Source organism: Equus caballus, chromosome 9 (genome assembly GCF_041296265.1).
Source record: "Equus caballus isolate H_3958 breed thoroughbred chromosome 9, TB-T2T, whole genome shotgun sequence".
In the NCBI taxonomy this organism is placed as follows: domain Eukaryota; kingdom Metazoa; phylum Chordata; class Mammalia; order Perissodactyla; family Equidae; genus Equus; species Equus caballus.
In genome coordinates, this window is record NC_091692.1 from 23,490,707 (window position 1) to 23,510,674 (window position 19,968).

A 19,968-nucleotide genomic window follows, 5' to 3' on the forward strand; every position below is an offset into this window, starting at 1 on the left:
AGAATTAAATACGGTTCTAACTGAACTCTGCCCCATTGCGAGACGTTCTGGACAAAACAGAGGAAATTAAAGGAAGATGCCGATCAATATTCTAGATTTATGAAAATTAAATGCTTTTAAAGTATATGTTTTTCATTCTGCAAATAATTTATGTTGAAACATCTTAAAACACTGCGATTTATTGTGTGTAAATTATGGTTATATTTATGTAAAAACAAAAAAAATGCCTAGGAAAAAATGAAAAAAAATAAATCAAGTAGCTTACGTGTTTTTATTTAGATGGCAGAATTATGGGTAGACAATTTTTCCTCATCTCAATTTTCCAAAAATGTTATTGAATGGTTACAACTACATTTTAATGGAGTAAAATATATGATCGTTCTGTAAACATTTGTTAATAGTCATGCAGAGGAATCACTATAAAAAAGTGACAAGCAGAATTCCTGTTTTCTGGGAAAGGAGTGACTTGAACAAGCATAAAGGAGAAGGAAAGGGAGGGAAGGAACGGTCGCTGAGTGCCTCCTGCCATTTACCAAGCATTTCACCGTGCTCTCTCATTTCATTCTCTCTCCTGAGGAAGTAGAGAGTATCGCTGATTTTACAGAGTAAGAAACTGAAGCTCTGAGAGTGAACGCCCCACGATCGTCCTGGGAAAGGGGTATTCAGGCTCATTTGTCTGTCCATGCTCTTTCCTCCTGCCACACGGAAGAGACAGTAGCAGCGCAATTAACATTTAACAGGTTAGACAAGAAAATAAAGAACGTATCAATATTCTGTCTGACCAACAGCTCTATACTCAACACTACAACTGGCCTGACCACTCCCCTCACACAAAATTGCCTCCACACACACACACACACACACGTACATACATGCACGCACACACACACATGCATACATATACACACATGTACATACATGCATGCATACATATATATACATTCACACATACACATTGCTCTCACTGCTTGGACCAAGGATGATCACCTGACCCAAAGCTGGCATACCATTAACTTCTTAGTGCCAATCAGATCCACTCTTCTCAAGAATTTGAATAAAGAGATATACACATTGTGATGAAGTCCATAATAAGCTTTTCAACTCAGATGTTAGGTCTGTTGGGGGACAAAAGCAGGAGTCAGCTCTGTAGAGAGCAAAGATATGGAGGAAGGAGGCCTCAGGGATGAGCAGAGAAGACTGCTCTACCCAGAGGGGAGTGAAGCAGAAATGAAGGAATGAGTAGTCACATTGCCCTGTATAGTCCAGAAAAGCTGTTCCCGTCCTCACAGCTCTCCTGTGAGCAACAGGCCCCATGAAGCTCTGTATCCCACCAATTCCACATTTTATTTGAGCTAGTTTGAGTGAGTTTCTTTCCTGACAACCTAAAGATCTCAGACTGCAGCAGAAATAAACACACAATTTATCTGAATGATTTTCTCAAGTCTCTCCTAGCCATGCCACTGATAACCAGGATTCCCAAGCTCATCCATTTGGATGTCTCTCAGGAGCCTCAAACACAACAGCCACAAATGCAAACCGCCCCCCTCCCCTCCACACTTCCCCAAGTGTTCCCAAACTCAGCAGATGTCACTCATATCCTCCCAGTTGTTCAAGACTTGTTCGAGTCAAGAAACCTGGGACTTATCCTCAACCTTCCCCTCTCTTTTGCCTCCCATATCCAACCTATTACAAGTCCTCTCAAATATTCCTTTAATCCATCCATTTCTCTGCCCCTCCACTGTCCCAGTCCAGGCTCCACCACCTCGCCTCTGGGATACGTCGCAACCTCCTACCTGGATTCCCTGCCTGTCTTGCTCCTCTCCAATACCCTTCTAATACTCAAGATTGATCGTTACACACACACACACTCACACACACACACACACACACACACCAGCATTTAAAACCCTCCCATGGCTTTCCTTTGCCTTTTAGGGTAAAATCAAAACTTACGTGCACTGTCTATAATGCCCTGTTCGTTGTACCCTCTCCAGTCTCATCTCTCAGCATCCTGCCCACGCTCTGCCCAGGCTGAACCTCTTTCAGTTCCTCAAAAATGCCGTGCTTCTCTGACTGAAGGACTTTTGTGTACCCTGTTGCCCTCCGTGTGGAACTCTTCCTCTACCTGGCTATCTCCTCCTCTCTTCCTTTGTCTAGATTCCATGTCCTCCACAAAGCTTCATCTGACTCCAAGCTTAAGGTTAAGTGTCCCTAATATGAGGTCCTGTGACCTTCTGGACCTGCCCACCCATAGCATGTGCCGACCTTCATGGTCATTACTTGTTTGTATCCTCTGTCTTCTCTGCTTGACTGTAAACTCCATGCAGGCGTGTCGCCCATGCAGAGCCTACAGGGCATGCTTGGGAAGTACTGGAGGAATGAATGCACGTGCTCAGAACAACACTGAGATGTTCTAGCGAACCAGCTCTTCTACTCCTTTTTCTTATAGCTTACACTCTTTTAGAATCTGGTACAAGACCCTAAAAGGGAAGGTGGGAAATGAGGCCAGAGAACAACATTAATAATAATATTTACTGTTACCATTATTAGCACACCTGAAATTTTCCCTCCCTTTTTGCACAAGACCAGTAGCTTATAGTCTCACTACTCTGATTACATTTTAGCTCTCCTTGCCTTTAGGGTGAGTCCTTCCCCAGGAACCTCTTGGGTCTTCATACAAATCAATCTTACAGAACTTTCCAGAAGTCCCTCCTCCTAACATCAAACTTAAGGTGGACATAAGCCAAGTGTCTCTACTAGACACGTGCAGGAGCATATCACTGAGATGAGGAAACCAAGTTCTTGCACAGAGATGACTAATAGAAGAGACCAGACTGTTCTCCCTCTCCCACAGGCTGCCTATGGGGGCCAATCAGTCTATCACAGCCCAGATGAGAGGAGAACTTGGACTTGGGGGGCAGGTTAGGTAGCGATGAGGACGTAACAGGCACAAAATGCTCAGGAACTAGACATGCATGATGGTCTTAGAAAGGAAATAAGAGGTTCTAAGAGGGAGACGCTGTGAATGAAGATGCTTTGGACCCAGAGTCTCAGAAGATGGAGAAAGTGGCTGGGAGGAAGGGTATTCAGGGGAAGATGGAACCAGCGTGTCTTCCAGAATGGAGTCACACATTTGGATGTTGGAAGATGATTTCTGATTTAGAGGGAAAATAGTAATTTGGTTTTTAGACAGATTGGGTTTGTGATGGCATGAGAAGTCCAAGTGGAACTTAGAGTCGCAAGAAGTCAGCCGCAGAGAGGTGAGGGCTGCGGTGACAATCTGGAGGTGATCCATGTTGAGTCAATAGTTCCAGACGGAGGAGGGAGATGCTACAATGCGAGCCAAATACAGTGCCAACAGAAACTCCCCCAGTTAAACCAAGAAGACCAGAGAAGACCGAGAGAAGCACTTCAAGGAGAGAGAGAAGGCAGAAATCAGAGGTAATCAAGAACATCGTGTGAGGTTACAAAGCCAAGGGAGGAGGGAGTTTAAGAAGGAGACGGTTTGCAGTATTTGATGCTGATCATGTTATCTGAGCCCCTACCACGCGCTAGGTGTGTTTCGAGGAACTCTTCATCAGTGATCTCAGTTAATTCTCGCAGCAACTCTATGAGAGGGGTGCTATTATTATCCTCATTTTACAAATGAGCTGAGACTCTGCGAAATCGTACAACTTATCAAGGCCGTATGGCCAGTAAAAGGCAGAGCTGGTATTCAAACCGTTGTCCTGGAACCCAGAGCTGGATCTTGTGAGATGAAGAGAATGTGGAACAGGGGATGTCTCAGTGTTCCGTGACCCTGGGTAGCTTAACAAAACAAAATGGAGGTCTCTATTCTGGATGAGAATTGAAGTTGAAAGAGATGGGAAGCCTGGATACCCTTCTGATTAGGAGGCAAGGAGAGGCAGAGAGTCAGAGAGGTGAGAGAAGGAGCCCCAGGCCTTGCAACTCCATTCCTGCTTCTGTTCGGCTGCTGCCTCTGCCTGGGCCTGAGTAAGGGAGGCGTCCCTGGAGCTTCTCCCCTGCCGGACTGGAAACAAAGCCCCAGGGTTGCTATTCTGGATGCTTTCCAACAGCCAAGGAGCCAGGGAGAGCTGACAGTGCAGAGATGGAGACCAGCTCACCACTTCCCAGAGCCCCTCTGGCAAAACTCCGTGCAGCCCAGGCAGGAGGCAGAGGCCCTGAGAGGAGTGGAGCGCAGGCAGCCCAGCCGATTTAGAGACCCCGCGGGGGTGGGGGGGTCGGGGGGGGGGGCTCACCTGAGGCCAACAGCTGCAGGGGAGGGAGGTGACCATAAAAAATAGTATGCCAGAAAAAGTCAATTGTAGGAGCGCAGGAGTTTGCTTACAGGTGAAAAGAGTACTCCTTCCCAAGCTTAGAGACCTGGGAATAAAGTCAGAGGAGTCCTCCCACCCCCCACCTCCACGTCCCTAGTTCTTTTTTTTTTTTTTTTAAGATTGGCATCTGAGCTATCATCTGTTGCCAATCTTTTTTTCTCCTTCTTCTGTCCCAATCCCCCCAGTACACAGTTGCATATTCTAGTTGTAGGTCTAGTTATTTGCTTCTTGTTGCATCATTTAATATTCCTTCATTTCTTTCTCACCCTCATATTCTAGTCAAGAACTGGAAAACCCTTGCCCATCAAAACTCAAGATCTGGGGAAGAGAAAAGCAGGAAAGGGAGGAGAGAGAGGGGCTGCCTTCCCAGGGCGCTCACAGGTGACTTCACGCTTTTATGGGGCAGAAGAACCAAATTTGCCAACTCCCGTCCTGGATGCTGGGACAGACCAGAGAGAGGGAGAGAGAGGGATGCCCCAGGCCTTCTGAAGAAATCTGAAGCAGATCTGGGTGACTGGAGGTCAGGCCCCAGGAGAAAGGAAGGCCACACCCAGGTCGGCGGGGATTGCTTCTGGCAGGCACCTAGGGGAAATGTTGGTCTTGCTATATAACCCATGTAACGATGTAACTATGTAACCTACGGAACTACCCAACCCAACCCCACCAGTTGTCCAACTCCACAAGACACACCTCTACCCCTTCCTCCCCCATCTTAGACATTGTTTTTTTTCTTTGCTCTACAATAGCTGTGTCTTCTGCTTTTAATCAATATTGCTGGCTTTCAAGTCAAGGCAAAGAAGATTGGCAGATAAAGGGGACAGCGTCTGACCCCTCGGCTGCTTTGCTGGTTTGCATGTGGAAGTGAATCAGGGCAGATGCTGTCTGCAGGCAAGCTGTAAGCTAGGACAGCACCCCCGGAGCTGTGGAGATTGCCAACTCTGGGAAGCACGGAAGAATCTGAAAGTGAAGGGACCCTGAGCCTCCTCTCCACCCTACTTCTCTCCAGCCTGTGGCACGGGCCTTCTTCCTGTCTCTGCAACTCAAGGGGCTCATCCCAGCTGCAGGCCTTCAGGAGTCTCTCTGGCCGCACTGCTTCTCCCTAGTGGCACCATAGCTGCCTCCCTTTGTTTCTAGATCTCAGCTCAACTATCAGCTCCTCAGAGAGGCCTTCTCTCTGTCCTGTTTTATTATTTTCAAAGCACTTACCCCCTATCCAAAAGTTATTTCAAGAATTACTTATTAGCTCAGATATCAGGTCCACCAGAGCCTGGCCTTGGGTGTCTTGCTCTCTTCAGCATCCTTGACACCTAGGAAAGCACCAGGCTTTTATTTAGTTTGCTCAGTAAAAGTATGTCAAATTGAATTCATTCGAATTGAAGCTTCAACCCACGAAAAATGACCGAATGTTAGAAAAAGATTTGTTTGTAAGTGATTAAAATTCAGTTACAAATAATTATTTTTGTCCTTCATCTTTCAAAATGATGGTCCATCCTCCCCCTCATCCTTTGCTTCGTTCCTTTCATCTCACCAGCTACTACATTTGGGATGTTGGGAACATCTGTAAACTCCCAATGGTTAAAGGGAACCTAGGACTTTCAAAAGACGGTCATAACTGAAGATTGTACAAAACACGCTGTAAAAGGAAAATCTCCAAAGGAGATAAAGGGCATCAGGAGTAGGGCGTCTCCTTTTTATGAACAGTTCCTAGGTGGTGCCCGGCCAGCTGCTCCTCCCCTGTGAAATAGGCCAGCGGGGAAACCTGCCCACGGCCTCGGTTAACCCTTCCCTGGCTCTCACCTCGACAAGATGCTGGGAAAGATCAGAAGATTTCCAGCACTACTTGCTGACTGGAAGAAAACAGCAAAAGGGGGGGAAAAAAGACGGATTCCAACGTTGCTCCCCACCCCCAAGCTTTCTTCTCCCAAAGAGCCTTCTGTTCAGAGAAATTAAAGGACTCTGATAGCAGATCACAAATTCAGGACAGAAAAGCTTCACTATGCGGCCAGAGACTGTATTGTGGGTAACCAGACGTTGGACACTTTTTTCGCTTATGAACTTTTGGAGACCATTCGAATAAAAGACTATTTGTTGCTAGGAACAAACACTCACCAGCAAAGAAGCCTTTAAGAGGAGGGGGAATTTTGCGTTTTGCATGTTTCTCTTGAAAAAGAGAGGGAGAGAGAAGAGACGGAGAAACAGACACATGCTGTACTTACTTCTCAGATAAAAGAACCTAGACTAATTTGTTTACTATTGCTGGGGATTCATGTTTACAAGTTCCTGTGCCATTGTGGTAAAAAGAAATGCTATTTTTAAAAAGTAAAAACCCACACGAGCCTCCTAGGTAGGGTTCTTCTTCCCCTTCCTGCCTCCCCACTTTCATTTTACAGATGGCCGCGAATATACAAGCCAAGTCAAAGCTCACGGGGTCCCTGGGGGCTGCTTTGCTTTCCCCACCCAGACTGCCTTCAGAAACAGCCATACCTGAACTTGGAAAGCAGTCTCTAGTCAACGTTCAGTGAACTTCTACTTGCCTCAAAAGTCACACCCTGGATTTGCTCCTTTTCAGAAAACCAAACTCCTGGCATACGTGCATACACGCCCTACATTTCCGTCCTCTGCCCCCTGCAGTCTTCGTTTTCCTTGTGTACATGGAACATTTCTGAAATCAAGCTACCAAGATAGTGAATAATGTCCTTTTAAAAGAGGGTGTGCCATAACTGGGTCACTAACTGTGTGACTAATCACGGTTGCCTGTAACCACAGCAACTGTGGCTTCAACCTGACTTGGTCATTTGTAAACCACAAAATGACCCAGCCATCTGCAGGAGCTACTGGCTCTGGAGCTCCAAGATCTTCCCAGGCCCATTCCCTTCTCAGCCCAGATGGAAGGGGAGCAGCCCTGGGCCTGGGGCCTCCGGCCGCTGGGAGCAATCGGAATGGATCTGACCACTTCCAACCTTTTTTCATTCAAGTCCTTAAGGGCTCCAGCCTCAGCAAGCATTTGCCACAGTTGCTCTCTGGTCTGAATTCCATTTAGCAACACTGAGTCCGAAAGAGAAAAAGAAGGGGCCTAGAATAAACTCCTTTTCAAGAAAAAAAAAAGGGGGGGGGGGAAGGTAACAAGAAAGAAAACTTCCCCCAGCTTAGTGTGGGGTCCTTTGTTGTGTCTTTCCCTTATTTATTGCACTAAAACTTGATAAAAATCCATAAATCTTTCCCCAGTCACTACAGCAATGTAAGGAATCTTCGGGACAGGAGCATCCTTGGCCAACGGGAGTCTCCTGTATCCTAAGTTAGGAGCACCTGAGGTCTGCCGGGCAGCAAGCAATGCAGGCGGCTGCCGGCTGGGTCCGGATCAGGCGCTGCGTGGAGGGGCCATTAACCCCTTCCCTTCCCGCTATGCTAGTCATCATTTTTGCGGGCCTGCGAGGCTAAAAAAAAAATAACTTAGGACCAAGAGGTTTATTTATAAATGAGGAAAATGATTGGTGGTAGTGACCAAGGACGTTCTGTGCTCACTACCTGTCCGCACAAGGCCCCTACCCCAGCTCTCTGGAAATAGGGTTGTTTTTTTCTGCAGTTCGGCTAAAATTCGTCGAAGGTACACAGTGGACTAAGCAATCCATCTTTCAGGCCCGCCGCAGCACCTGTGTTCCCTTCGCCCCTCTCAGGCAATCCCTCAAGTAGAAACCCACCTTTTTTTTCTCTTATCACATTAATTCACTAAGGTAACTGCTACATTCTCGGGGAGGGGAAGTGAAGTTTGCTCCAAAAGGACGGATGGAAGCAACAAATGGGAAGGAAGCTGGGAACGCTTGTGAAATCCCAAACCGGATTGGTAAGAACAACATCATAAATTATGGATCCCCCGAGCCGCCTCCGGCCTGTCACTGCGTGGTCTGTCTCCATGGACTTGCCCGGCGCGGGCGACACGGTTGTCCGGGAGCGCGGGTCGCCGGGGCCTCGGATGACTCCGCCCGCCCTGGCCTCGGCCCTGGGACAGCCCCGAGTTCGGCACTGCGGGGCGCTCCAGCGGCGGGGCCCGCGCCCCCCCAGCCGGCCGAGCACAGCCTCGCCATTGTTTCCGGGGACCCCCGAGGAGCACCCAGCGCCGGGCTCGGCGCTCCGATCCGAGCGGGGCGGGGCCGGGGGACACCAGGGGCGCGCGGGAGAGATGCGGGTGGCACCCGCCACCCCCGGGCGCACAGGGTCTGCGGCCTTCGTGGGCGGAGTGTCGTGGCCCCCGAGCAGCGTGCGCCATCTGAGCGAGCGCGCGGGGGTACGGCGGGGCGTCGTCACACTCCGGACGCCCATCTGGACCGGCTTCCCTCCCGCGCCAGATGCGGGGAGGGAGAAGTCAAGGTTAAACTGGGCGGGGGGGCTGCGGCGGGCGCGCGGAGCCACGGCCCCCGCGCCCGCGCCCTGCACCCTGCGCCCCGCTCGGCCCCGCAGGCCACGGCAGCCCCACCTGGCCCTTTGTCTTTCCTCCGGAGCAGATGTGCTGTGACCCCCTGGTATTCTTCGTGCTGTCAAGCTCACAGGAGCCCCCACCCTGTTGAGAAACTGCAACTCTTGTCCCCCAACCCTCAGCAAGCCCATCTATTGTTTTGATTTTGTTTTGTTTTTTGGCAGCAAGTCAACCACTCATCATAAGGTGGGCAAACCCCCGGTTCACATTTAAATTTGTTTGTGTGCCAAATTGGCCTGCTGTTCCGCCCTTTTAGCTACTGTAACTGGCACCACAGAAACAATGAATTACGAGATTAAAGTTACCGAGAAAACGAGTCATCTTGCAGATGTTGTCTGCTGAAGGCGGCTCTATGGACGGATGTGTAAGGGTCTTTGTGTGTTTGTGTGTGTGTGTGTGTGTATGTGTGTGAAAAGCCAACAGCCTCACATTTGTTCTTTGGTAATTTGTCTTCAATATGCCTTTTTTTTTTTTTTTTAATGATGAAAGGTCAATTATGAGACAGAAATTTTAAGCAACCTTATCTGGCAAGCCGGTCCTCCCAGAAATGAATGGGAGAGTCGGGGTTTCTCATGGGGCAGAGAAAAGGGAACTCCAAATCGAGCTGAATTGTGTGTGAGTCAGGCCCTGGAGAAAATTGTGGGTAGAGGAAATGTGGGGGGTGGTTTCCTGGATTTCTGTTGCAGGAAGAAACCACCAGTGGGAGGGAGGGCAGTGAGGGGAAGGGGCGAGGGAGGGGCGGAGGGGGGAGAGAGGGCTGGGAGGGAGCGAGAAGGGCCTCCTTCAGGCGGAGGGGGAAGGGCGGGTGGCTCGGTAGGAAGGCCGGGCGGTCTTTGTTTTGTTTGTGTGGGCAGAGGCTGGGCCCCGCGAACGCGCCTAAGTGTGCGCAACACGGTCAGCTGCCCGGCGAGGGAACAGCTGGCACCTGTGCGCGAAGATGCAGCGTGCATTAGCAGCATCATTATTTAGCATTAGAGCATTACAAAGATAATTACCGCCCGTTAGAAGAGCAGAGGACGGACGCAATTGAAACCCTAGACCCCTTGGCTTATCAAACTCTAGATTAGAACTGTAATTTCCAGCAACGTTTGGAGAGCCACCTCTCCCAGAGCTGTGAGTCTGTGACTAGATTTCACAGCTGGAGCCAGTGTCCGGGGATCTTTTCCAAGTCTCATCCTAGCTCAAGGGTCAAATTAGGGTCATAGATAAAATGTCAAAGGTCATCACACTAAAGGTTTCTGATGACCAAAGCAGTTCTACGTGGAATACCGGACTATCCTTTTTCATCTGGAATTAAATGGGTCAAATAAAGGAGAGTAGGTACTTTGGTCTTCAAAAAGTAACAATAACCTTAACAGTTAATTGTTGAGCTCTTTTTATGTGTCAGACACTATGGAATTCTCTCCATCAATCTTCACAGCCTTAAAAGGAGGGCACTCTTACTACACCTTAAAAGGAGGGCAGTCTTATTACGACCATGTGACAGATGAGAAAAGAGGCTTAGAGAGGCCCAGGAGAGGGCACACAGTTACTCAGCATTTTGGAGCTCTGTCCTACAGCCTAAAGCTTAAGGAGACGTCATTAGGGGCTAAAAACCCATCAGAGAGCAAGGAGAATGGAGCACACACATTCTGATTTTCTGGAGCCAACAAAGACTCTTTCCCAAAGCTTGAAAGTTAGTACATAACGTTAGTTTTCCAAGCACGTTCTCTCCGTGATATCCTCATTTGGGTCAGAACTAGAGCTCACAGAAGTCAATGTTATGGTTTCTGGAAAATGAAGTATTTTCAAGAAGCACTTTCTTTTATACAGTGGTATACTGACTTAATTAGTGGAAAAGTTTTCACAGACTTGCTCATTAAAAAGTTTGCACTCAACACATGCAACTAACTATATGGACAATAATAAGGTAAATAGTTTAGGAATCAAAATTAACTTTACATTTGAGCCCCAGCTGGGCCGATAAACTCACTTCCCAACTCCTGAGCTAATTTTTTTTCTTTTTTGACATTTTTAGTGACAGAAATCAGAGAGTATTTACTTTCAGGTATACATGTTGAATTTATACCGTCAGATTATGATGCCAAACTGAAGCATTATTGTTATTAATATTGATAATAATTATTAATAACAATCCCTCACAGGAACTGGGCAACTGTTATGTGTCAAGTATTGCACCAAATGCTAAATATTTATTATCTCATTTAATCCTTACAAGGAAAGCTTGAGCTTCCACTCCTTCTTCCCCTGTCTCCCCTCCACACAAGCAGCCAAAGAGCTCTTTTGGAAATGTAAATGAGATCAAGTCTTGTTCTAAGTTAAATTCTTCCAGTGGCTTCTCAGGAAAACTCCAGCTGCTTCCCTTGACCTACAAACTAGTGCCACCTGGACCAACCTATTGCCTGTTTACTCCAGCAGGCCACATCACTGTCTTCCAATTCTGATTCAGGCCCTTCTACTGAAGATCAAAGACATTAGCACCTCAGGGCCTTTGCACACGCTTCTCCCTCTGCCTGGAATATGCAGCCTTTGCCTGGCTAATTTTTTTTTCATTCTTCAATTTAAATGTCTCCACCTCATGGAGACCTTCCTTCAAACCAATCTCATCACCCTAGCACTCTATTTTCCTTCATAGCACCCAACATATAAAATTACTTTTGCTCACTTGTTTGTTTCCCTCCCTGAGCCATGAGCCAGCAGGACAGGGACACACATTCAGCATTTGCTGCATCCTCAGTGCCCAGTGCTTCTGGGACAGGCAATAATATTTGTGAAATAAATAAACAGAAGCACGCTCAGAGGAGAATACTATGATTACCCTCACTTTATACATGAAGAAACTGAGATGAGGGGTGTTAAATAACTTGCCAAAAGTGATACAGCTGGACCTGGAATGGTCCAATGACTGTTTCGGATCGTTGGCATTGATTGAAACCAAAAACAGAAAAACAAACACACATGATCATGAAGAAACCTTAAAATCAAACTGGAGGGTCTGGCCCAGTGGTGCAGTGGTTAAGTGTGCACGTTCCACTTCGGCGGCCTAGGATTCGAGGTTCGGATCCCAGGTGTGGACGTGGCACCACTTAGCAAGCCATGCTGTGGCAGGTGTCCCACATATAAAGTAGAGGAAGATGGGCACGGATGTTAGCTCAGGGCCAGTCTTCCTCAGCAAAAAGAGGATTGGTGGTAGATGTTAGCGCAGAGCTAATCTTCCTCAAAACAAAAAAAAATCAAATTGGAGTCTATAGAAAATGAACTCATCTTGTGAACAATTTAAATTTACATAAGGGCAATATTTCCAAATACATCAGAGATTTACACACCACCTTGCACATTTATTCTAGCCACACAGGTACACATTAAAATGTTGTGTGACTTCAGATGCAATGTTTCCTCCTATTTTGAATTTTGTGAAAGTGCAAAGTATTGGAGGATTTACCCTGTGTGTCTTCACATAGGACAGGCCAATGGGTATTCCATCGAGTCATTTCTGCTCTTACTCAAGGAAACCAGCAGAACGTGGTTTTGTTGCACAACAGTGGAGCCAAATGTAGCCACAAACACAGTGACCTATTCTTCTAGCTCTTCTAAATCTTCCAACAGCTTATAAGCAGCCCTCACCCAAGGGAGAGGCGAAATTCAAATAAAAGAGAAGGGATGTTTTCATCCTTAACTGCTGGAGTCCCTGCAAAACCAAGGATTCCCTGTTTCTGCAGACGGTAAGCGGACAGCCTTTCTGTAACAAGGAAAACGTCATTGGTCTTGTCTTTGTGTTGCTTTCACAGCTTTGATAAACCTGAGTGTCCTGTTGAGGAAATGTGGCAGGGCTTCCAGTAAAGGCCCCTAGGCTGACATGCAGCGGCTTCCCTTCAGAGAACTGAAGTCTTCTGTTTCCTTCCGGCAGGAACCAGAGGTGCTTGGGAGGAAAACACAGGAATTCGATTCACATAGAACCAAATACAAGAATCCCAGGGGAAGGGGGACATTTTCCTGAAATAGATGAGTTTCCCATGACTCTGTGTATGGTTTATAATTCACGTACCACGGCAGGCTGAACATTGTCATTTCCTGGCCCCTCCAGTGGTGGTTTTCCAGTGAGGAGAGCATTCTGACTAACCGATGCTCCTTTTTTTTACTTTGAGTCTTCATGCTTGTGAAAGAAGGCCGACCTCGACTGCAGGGGGAGGGGAGGAGAAGGTGGGCTGCAGAGAAACAACGCAGACTTGGTCTTGTTATCAATCATCTCTGGCGATTGTGAGAGTTTAGCCTGCCCACACAGACCGGCATTGGTGCGCATTTTCAGCACGTCCTCAGAGCATAAATGAGACACCAGCTACCTTTCTCTCTGATGGGTTTTTTAATATAAATATTCAGACCAAATTGAAATTTATAGGAGAAATTTGTAACATCCAAACTTGATGGTGAAAACAGGCAAGGGAGATTTATGTACTTTGTGTTTTTTAGCACACAATTATATATACTGGTTCACTCGCTCTTTCATATGTTGAAGTGTGTGTGTGTGTGTGTGTGTGTGTGTGTGTTGGGGGCTGGACTTTTTGAATCTTTAGACATCTATGTAACTTTTTTGTGTGTGTGTGGAAGATTGGCCCTGAGCTAACATCTGTTGCCAATCTTCCTCTTTTTGCTTGAGGAAGATTGTCGCTGAGCTAACATCTGTGCCCACCTTCCTCTACTTTATGTGGCATGCTGCCACAGCGTGGCTTGACGAGCAGTGCTCAAAGAGCAGTGCTAGGTCCGTACCTGGGATCCGAACCTGCAAACTCCAGGCTGCCAAAGTGAAGCGCAAACTTAACCACTACCCACCAGGCAGGTCCCAGAGATGTCTATGTAAGTTTTATTTGCTGTTATACTTAAATGAGTTGAAGTTCAGCAGAGGTAAGTAAATGAACCTTCAGTTTGCTCTGGTTTTATAGATACATCAATCATTTCTTCTCTTTTGTGTGGTTGCTGCAAAAATCGTCTGTACGTGGAGGCAACAACAGGGCCCCTTCAGCCCTTCAGGAAGGCCCCCTGTGACGTGTGGAAAGCCTTACTGTACTGGACAAGATCAGCTGTCTGTAGATGTGATAGACGGTCTCTCTACGGGATAGTCGGTGACCGGATGGCTTACAGAAATTTAAGAACCCCAGGCCCACAGAGCGATGAGCCAACAGTCTCAGGAAGGTAATATCAAGTCACCAAATAGGAACTTGGGTTGATCGTAGTGAGTGAATGAAGCGAACCGATCTCAAGTAAGACTCTTAAAGAGTTGACATGATCAGCATAGGAACTTTTAAAAAGAAACTCGATCCAGAAATTGTCACTCTCTCCCCAACACTGTTGAGGGGAATGGGAAGAAGACGACTTGAAGAGTGAACCATATCATTCCGGGCTCTGGGATGTACCTCCCTGCCAGGAGACGGATGCGGGAGGCATTTGTGGATAGATGTCAGCAGCCACCACTGTTGAACATATTCTTGACCGTTTGGTTGACATCTTTTGCATTAAATATGAATTAACTGGACTAATGGTTGCTATGTCAGTTTCTCGTGGGTTTTGCTTAAGCAAGAGGCCGTTGTAAGCCAGACACTTCTGGGTGCCCTAACTAATCATTTCTTGCCCTGAGAAGCCCAGGGCCAGACTGGGGACTCCCCCTGGCAGTGCCCCCCAGGAGACTAGCTGACTGGCTGTGTAGCCCCTAGCCCCCTAAATGACATCTCCAGCTTCACTGTAACAGAAACAAACAAACAAATAAACTGAAACAAAACAGGACATTGTGAACCCATGAGAGGGATGTGCTTGTGTCTTCACAACACCCCACGCTGAGAGTTGCAACACTAACATGTAATATTTTTTACATGATTTATAACTATGAATCAAAAAGAAGTTTCTTTTTAAATGCAGTCTTGAAAATAAAGACCCCAAAGTCAAGGTTTCTAGGGATTTTCCATCCAGGAATACATGTTTGAGGAAGAATCTTCTTGAATGGACGTAACTATTTCTAGCAGGGCAAGAAGCCTGGAATATTTTCCAAGGAAATTTGATGTTTACTATTATGAGGTACACTCAATCTAGAGAGTGAGGCCTCTTAGGAAGTGGAAGAATGAATAAATGAATGAATGAATAGGGTGCCACTTAGACAGTGAGAAAATGAAGGAAAACCAGTCCCACTGTTTTCTGTGGGAAATACTTGTTCACAGAACTTTTTTCACCGCTGGAGGAAAGCCACGCATGATGCAATATGTCAAGCAGCCTGGAGACAATTAAGCCGGGTTTTCAGAGAACATCCTGGTCCCGTCTGGGCTGGTGCTTGCCTCAAAGCCATCCTCATCAGCATCAAGTTACTCAGGTGATCCTTCAATTTACCTGAAGGCATTAGAGGAGTAATGTAAAAATTGAGAAGAATTGAGCTCATAAAGCGATAAGTAACATAACTCTGTGAGCCTATTAGAGGGGAAAATTGAAAAGGTTGCAGCCAATTATTAATAAGCCAGGTGAACATGAGATGTCTGGAGAAGCGCTCGGACTATCGCAAACAGATTGTTGATACGAAGATGCTTGGAGCAGACGTGGCCACCTGGCAGCCCCGGGGAAGAGTCCAGCTGGGAGAGGAGGGATTTTGATAGTCCACAGGGACTGGAAAGAAAAAACTGAGCTAAAATGAAATCATTTTTTTGTTTTGTTTCTATGTTTAGAAAAATCTGCATTTCTACCTTCTCTGTCTTACACACTTACAAATGAAATTCTTCATTCTTATTTTGAGTCCGTTAACCTGGATCAGAAAGAGCAGGATAAAGTGATTGATCTCATCGAAACTCCAGAAAGTTTTGCTTTTAGGAAAGTGAAGCCACCGCACTTCCACGACGAGGGCCAGGTCTCAGGCGAGGCAGCCAGGAGACCAGGGCACAAAATTTAAAGAGGCGCGTGCTGCCAGGCTCGGGCGAGTGCAGGGCTGGCAGCTGAGAGGGAGGGCCTCCCTGAATTTTCTGCTTGCCTCACCCTGGTTCTGGCCCACTGGTAATCACCATGGCGTGGAAGGCACAATGGTCGATAAAATGAAGGCTCTTTTATTAAAACAAAATCAAAGAAGCGTTGGGCTTCCCATTCCTATTATATTTTAGACTCCAAATGACAAAACTCTAAATTGTAATCCCCTAACTCCCTTGAAGCAGTTAGGCATCTCCTCCATCACCTCACCTCACTCTCAGAAGCTTTTAGAAGCTTCTCTCAGTCCTGCAATCTGTGGTTTAATGAGGTTGTTTATTGCTACTATTGAAACCCATCCACCATGTTCTGCACACTCTGTACATGGGGAAGAGCTGAGTAATGTCTTTTTTAACCTTTCTTTCCCTAAAAATATCTCATGGTCACTTTGTAGTCTTTCTCAACCCCTTTCACCTTTTCTTATCAAACCCATTTTCCTTTAGTCATTGAGATTGTAGGTTTCTAAAGTTTCCATCTAGTCATTCACCCAACAGTGGTATCACCTAGAGTTAAAAAAAATTGTCTCTGCTCTACAAAGATCTTTCTTTCAGCAAATGTTTTTTAGGTTCATATAGCATATACTGGAAGTAAGGGGACCGATCCTTTAGGAAAAATGCTAAATCTGTTCTTTAGACCACAAAGCTCTGATTGCTGTGCTCTTTGAGCAAAGAAGCCAAAGATTGTACCTTCCACATAACACAACACATGGCTCTATTATCTTGGAGGATTGTCTTAGGGAAAGGGGTCTGAGCAAAGGAAACGATCTTCAGGCTGGTTGGTGGCTATGATGTGCCCTGATATGACCATGCTGCTTAATGTGGATGCTCTGTACTAGATGCAAAAAAACCCAATTAGATGTACTTTCCAGGAACTGCTGTGTGAGATATTTAAAAAGGAACAATGACAGTGGAGTAAGCAGAGATGTAAAGAGGTCCAGAGAAGAAAGTAAACAGAAGGCATGAAGGCGTGGAAGCTGGGAGGCAGGAAAAGCCATAAGGTAGAGGGAAGGAGGAGGAGAGACTAGATGGTAGTGACAGGAGAAATGGCAGCAGGGGACTGAGAATCTGAGAAGCTGACAAGGGTTGTGTTTGCCTGTGAGCATCCACTGTCCCTTCTTCAAGCAGCAGGAGCATGATTTTTCTTGGAGCACCTCTCCTCCCTGCAGCCAGTCTCTTTGTTTTCGTAGGGAGTGGACTGAACCTGGCTCTACCTTGAGCTCCAGCACCAGGACTGGCCAGTTAGAGCATCAAATCCACCTGGTTACAAAGACTGGTGCAAAGATGGGCCTGTGACCCAAACTAGGTCAATGAGAGCCCATAGAACTGCCTTCTGGAACTGTTACTATAACTCTCTGCAAAGGGAAGCTCTTTTTGCTGCAGTTGGGACGCTAACACTGCCAGGAGTCGCCATTTAGAGATGGTTGGCCCCAAAGTGAAGTCAGCCCAGAGAAAAGTAGAGCCAAGGGGCAGAGGGAGAAAGCCAGAGTCATGAAAGCAAGGCCTAGCTCCAGGCCTCTCTGATACAGTACATGCATCACAATGGGGCACCCGCAGAGTAGGTATTGCCAGGCCGGGTGCTTGCTGCTGAGGACAATGGCATAACTGGGTACAGCTTTAAGGATCAGCCCTCATTATTTCTAATGTATACTATATAAACCTCACGCGATGCTTGCTGGAAGAAAGAAGCTTGGAATACAATTGCTTCTTAGCAAGTGATAGTTATTATTATCAGGTCGTGATACACTCATTATCATCCACTGGAGTCCCATCTCAGCCTCTCAGGGCAAAGTCAAATTTTCAAAAGTACCCTTGAAAATCCCTTAGGAAGCTGCCACATGAGGAAGAGTTTCTCCAAAGTCCAATATGTCCAGATTTTCCTTACTTCTGGACAAATCACTGCTTCTTCAGCAAAGCACCACCTGGGATTGTGGGTTTAGATGTGGGCGCTTGTAGAGAACCCATCTCTTTAAATGCCAGAGTGACAGAGATCTTACCACAAAGGCCCGTGGCAACCGAGACCCACTGAGAGAATGACAGACTTCTGACTCCCATCTCAGCCTTCTGGGGGCGTAGCTCATTCAAGGACAGGCAGATAACATTGTCCACACTAGGATATTGTTATTCTACCTCCCAACTTTCTTTTTTTTTGGCCTTAGGGCTTATTGCCAAACCTACTAAGACAGATGCGCATATGACGATAATATTACCATCAATTCGGGCTAAGTTATCACCATCAAATCTCATACTATGTGGATCACCACCCAAATATCAACTGCCAGGTCAATCTATCTGGAAAATACTTTGACATTTGGATTGTCTTTTCCTCAGCATGTTAGGAAAGCTAAAGGAGGCATTTTCAGCAAGCAAGCTTTATGGTAATTCTAAAATAGTCCTAGGATAATTCAAAGTGTAAGAGTTTAGCAATGCAAAGGTTTGGCTTTCACAAGAAAACTGTAATAGTCAATGATAAAGCCAACACGGTATCATTTCCTCCCCAACCACCGAGTGAGCACTTTTGTGGGAGCCCTGCCCAGAGAAAAACAGTGTAGCGAATATGCCCACCTTCGAGACACACAAGAAGTAAAGGTATTGTGTCCTCAGGGCCTACAATTCATCTAAAAGGAGGAGGCATGATTCAGTTAGCACTTTCTTTACACACTGAACCCAGACGGGACAGAGACATGATATGATTTGAGAGGGTGCAGGAGGACCTAGAAAAATTGAGACCACAGAGTATGGGCGGATGGGGATGGGAGAGAAAGGAAGGAGCATGAATAAGGGGTGAAAGTCATTGAAGGCAAATGTTCCAATCAACTTTCTGGAGCCACACTGGCCATCTGGGAGAATTAGGCGGTGATGTGGTGAGTGGAGCCAAGGAACATTCTGGAAGGCATGGGACCCTATTAACTATTGGTTCTGGACGCTATTAACTATTGGTTCTCTTCTCCTCCTTCCTCCAAAAGAGAGCAGACCAATACAATGGTTAAGAGCTCAGGATCTGAATCCAATAACTCTGATTCGAATCTTGACTCTGTCACCTGGTTGTTTTATGCCCTGGGGCGAGTTATATCACTTCTCTTTGCCCAATTTCCTCATCAATGAAGATGATAATAATACTTTCCATCTCAGAGGATTACAAGAGATAAGGGAAGGAAAGTCCCTGGCACACAGAAAATGTTCGGTAAATATTAGTCGCTGGTAGGGTACCTTTTCTCCCATCCTAAATTATTATGCAGTGCCTGCGATAACTGACATGTGTATAGATTATTGGCAAAGCACCATTCTCCTCTGGGCATCCTGAGGCTGTACAGAATGCTTAGGATGTCACTCTGATGTGTTGTATGTATTTACAGTCAGCAGAAATTAATTCGCATACTAGATTTGTCAGTTACCATAGGCTTCAGGGTCCTGCTTAGGAAAGACCTTGAGCAAAAGAAGAGAAAGCACTCAATGTCAATAAGTGAATGTGAATCTTCACCAAAGTGGGCTCTGATTCAAATGAAGTAGCATAAAATGTGAATCTTCTTGGAATGGTCTCCCTTGATAATCAGGTAGAAGCTTTGGTCTTTACCTTCCAGAAGAAAAGTCTTTTCAAGGACCCCAATTTCACACCAGAAAGAAAACTTCTAGAATATCTCCATAGCAGACTCCGTCACACACGAACTGGTTGAGAAATGGTTACTTATCTTTGCAATTTCCTACTTCCATTTGAGGGTGGGTTTTCCCACTGTTTGCCCCACTAGGGCACTTAAACTGTGTTGATTGTTTTAGAAGAACAAAGAGACAGCCCTTGATGATGAGAATATGCCATATATTTTCTGCGGAATTACCCAGTTAATTGTGGTTTGCCATCTTCTGCCTTTGCATAAGAAGATTTAGATTCATGAAATCATCTACTCATCTTTGGAAAGTAAACTGGTTAAGAAAGTAGCTCTGGTAATATTCATTACAGTTTTAAACAATTCTTTTTTTTTTTTCCATTTCCTCGCAGTCATAATTAATTTCATGGCTCAGGTACATGAAGAGATTTAAAACGCTGTTTATAAAATGAATTAGCCTCTCCCTCATCTTATTTAGAGTTCTCCATTGTGAATATACTCAAATTGTAAAGGAGAGGCAATTTATGAGAAAGCTCTCTGGTGTCCTTGATTCTGTATCCCCTAGAGGATTGATT

The 19,968-nt window shown here is 46.1% G+C and overlaps 2 long non-coding RNA genes across 2 annotated transcripts; one reads left to right on the forward strand and one right to left on the reverse strand.

Moving 5' to 3' along the window:
• Nucleotides 1-253: 253 nt before the first annotated feature.
• On the reverse strand, nucleotides 254-6,932 carry LOC111774941 (uncharacterized). Its single transcript, XR_002810293.2, has 5 exons — nucleotides 6,822-6,932; nucleotides 6,135-6,184; nucleotides 5,544-5,644; nucleotides 1,008-1,115; nucleotides 254-695 (listed from the first exon to the last, which is right to left on the reverse strand). It is a non-coding gene; the product is annotated as an uncharacterized lncRNA (long non-coding RNA).
• On the forward strand, nucleotides 3,789-6,576 carry LOC111774942 (uncharacterized). The gene is made up of 3 exons (XR_002810294.2): nucleotides 3,789-3,920; nucleotides 4,617-4,718; nucleotides 5,084-6,576. It is a non-coding gene; the product is annotated as an uncharacterized lncRNA (long non-coding RNA).
• Nucleotides 6,933-19,968: the final 13,036 nt, after the last annotated feature.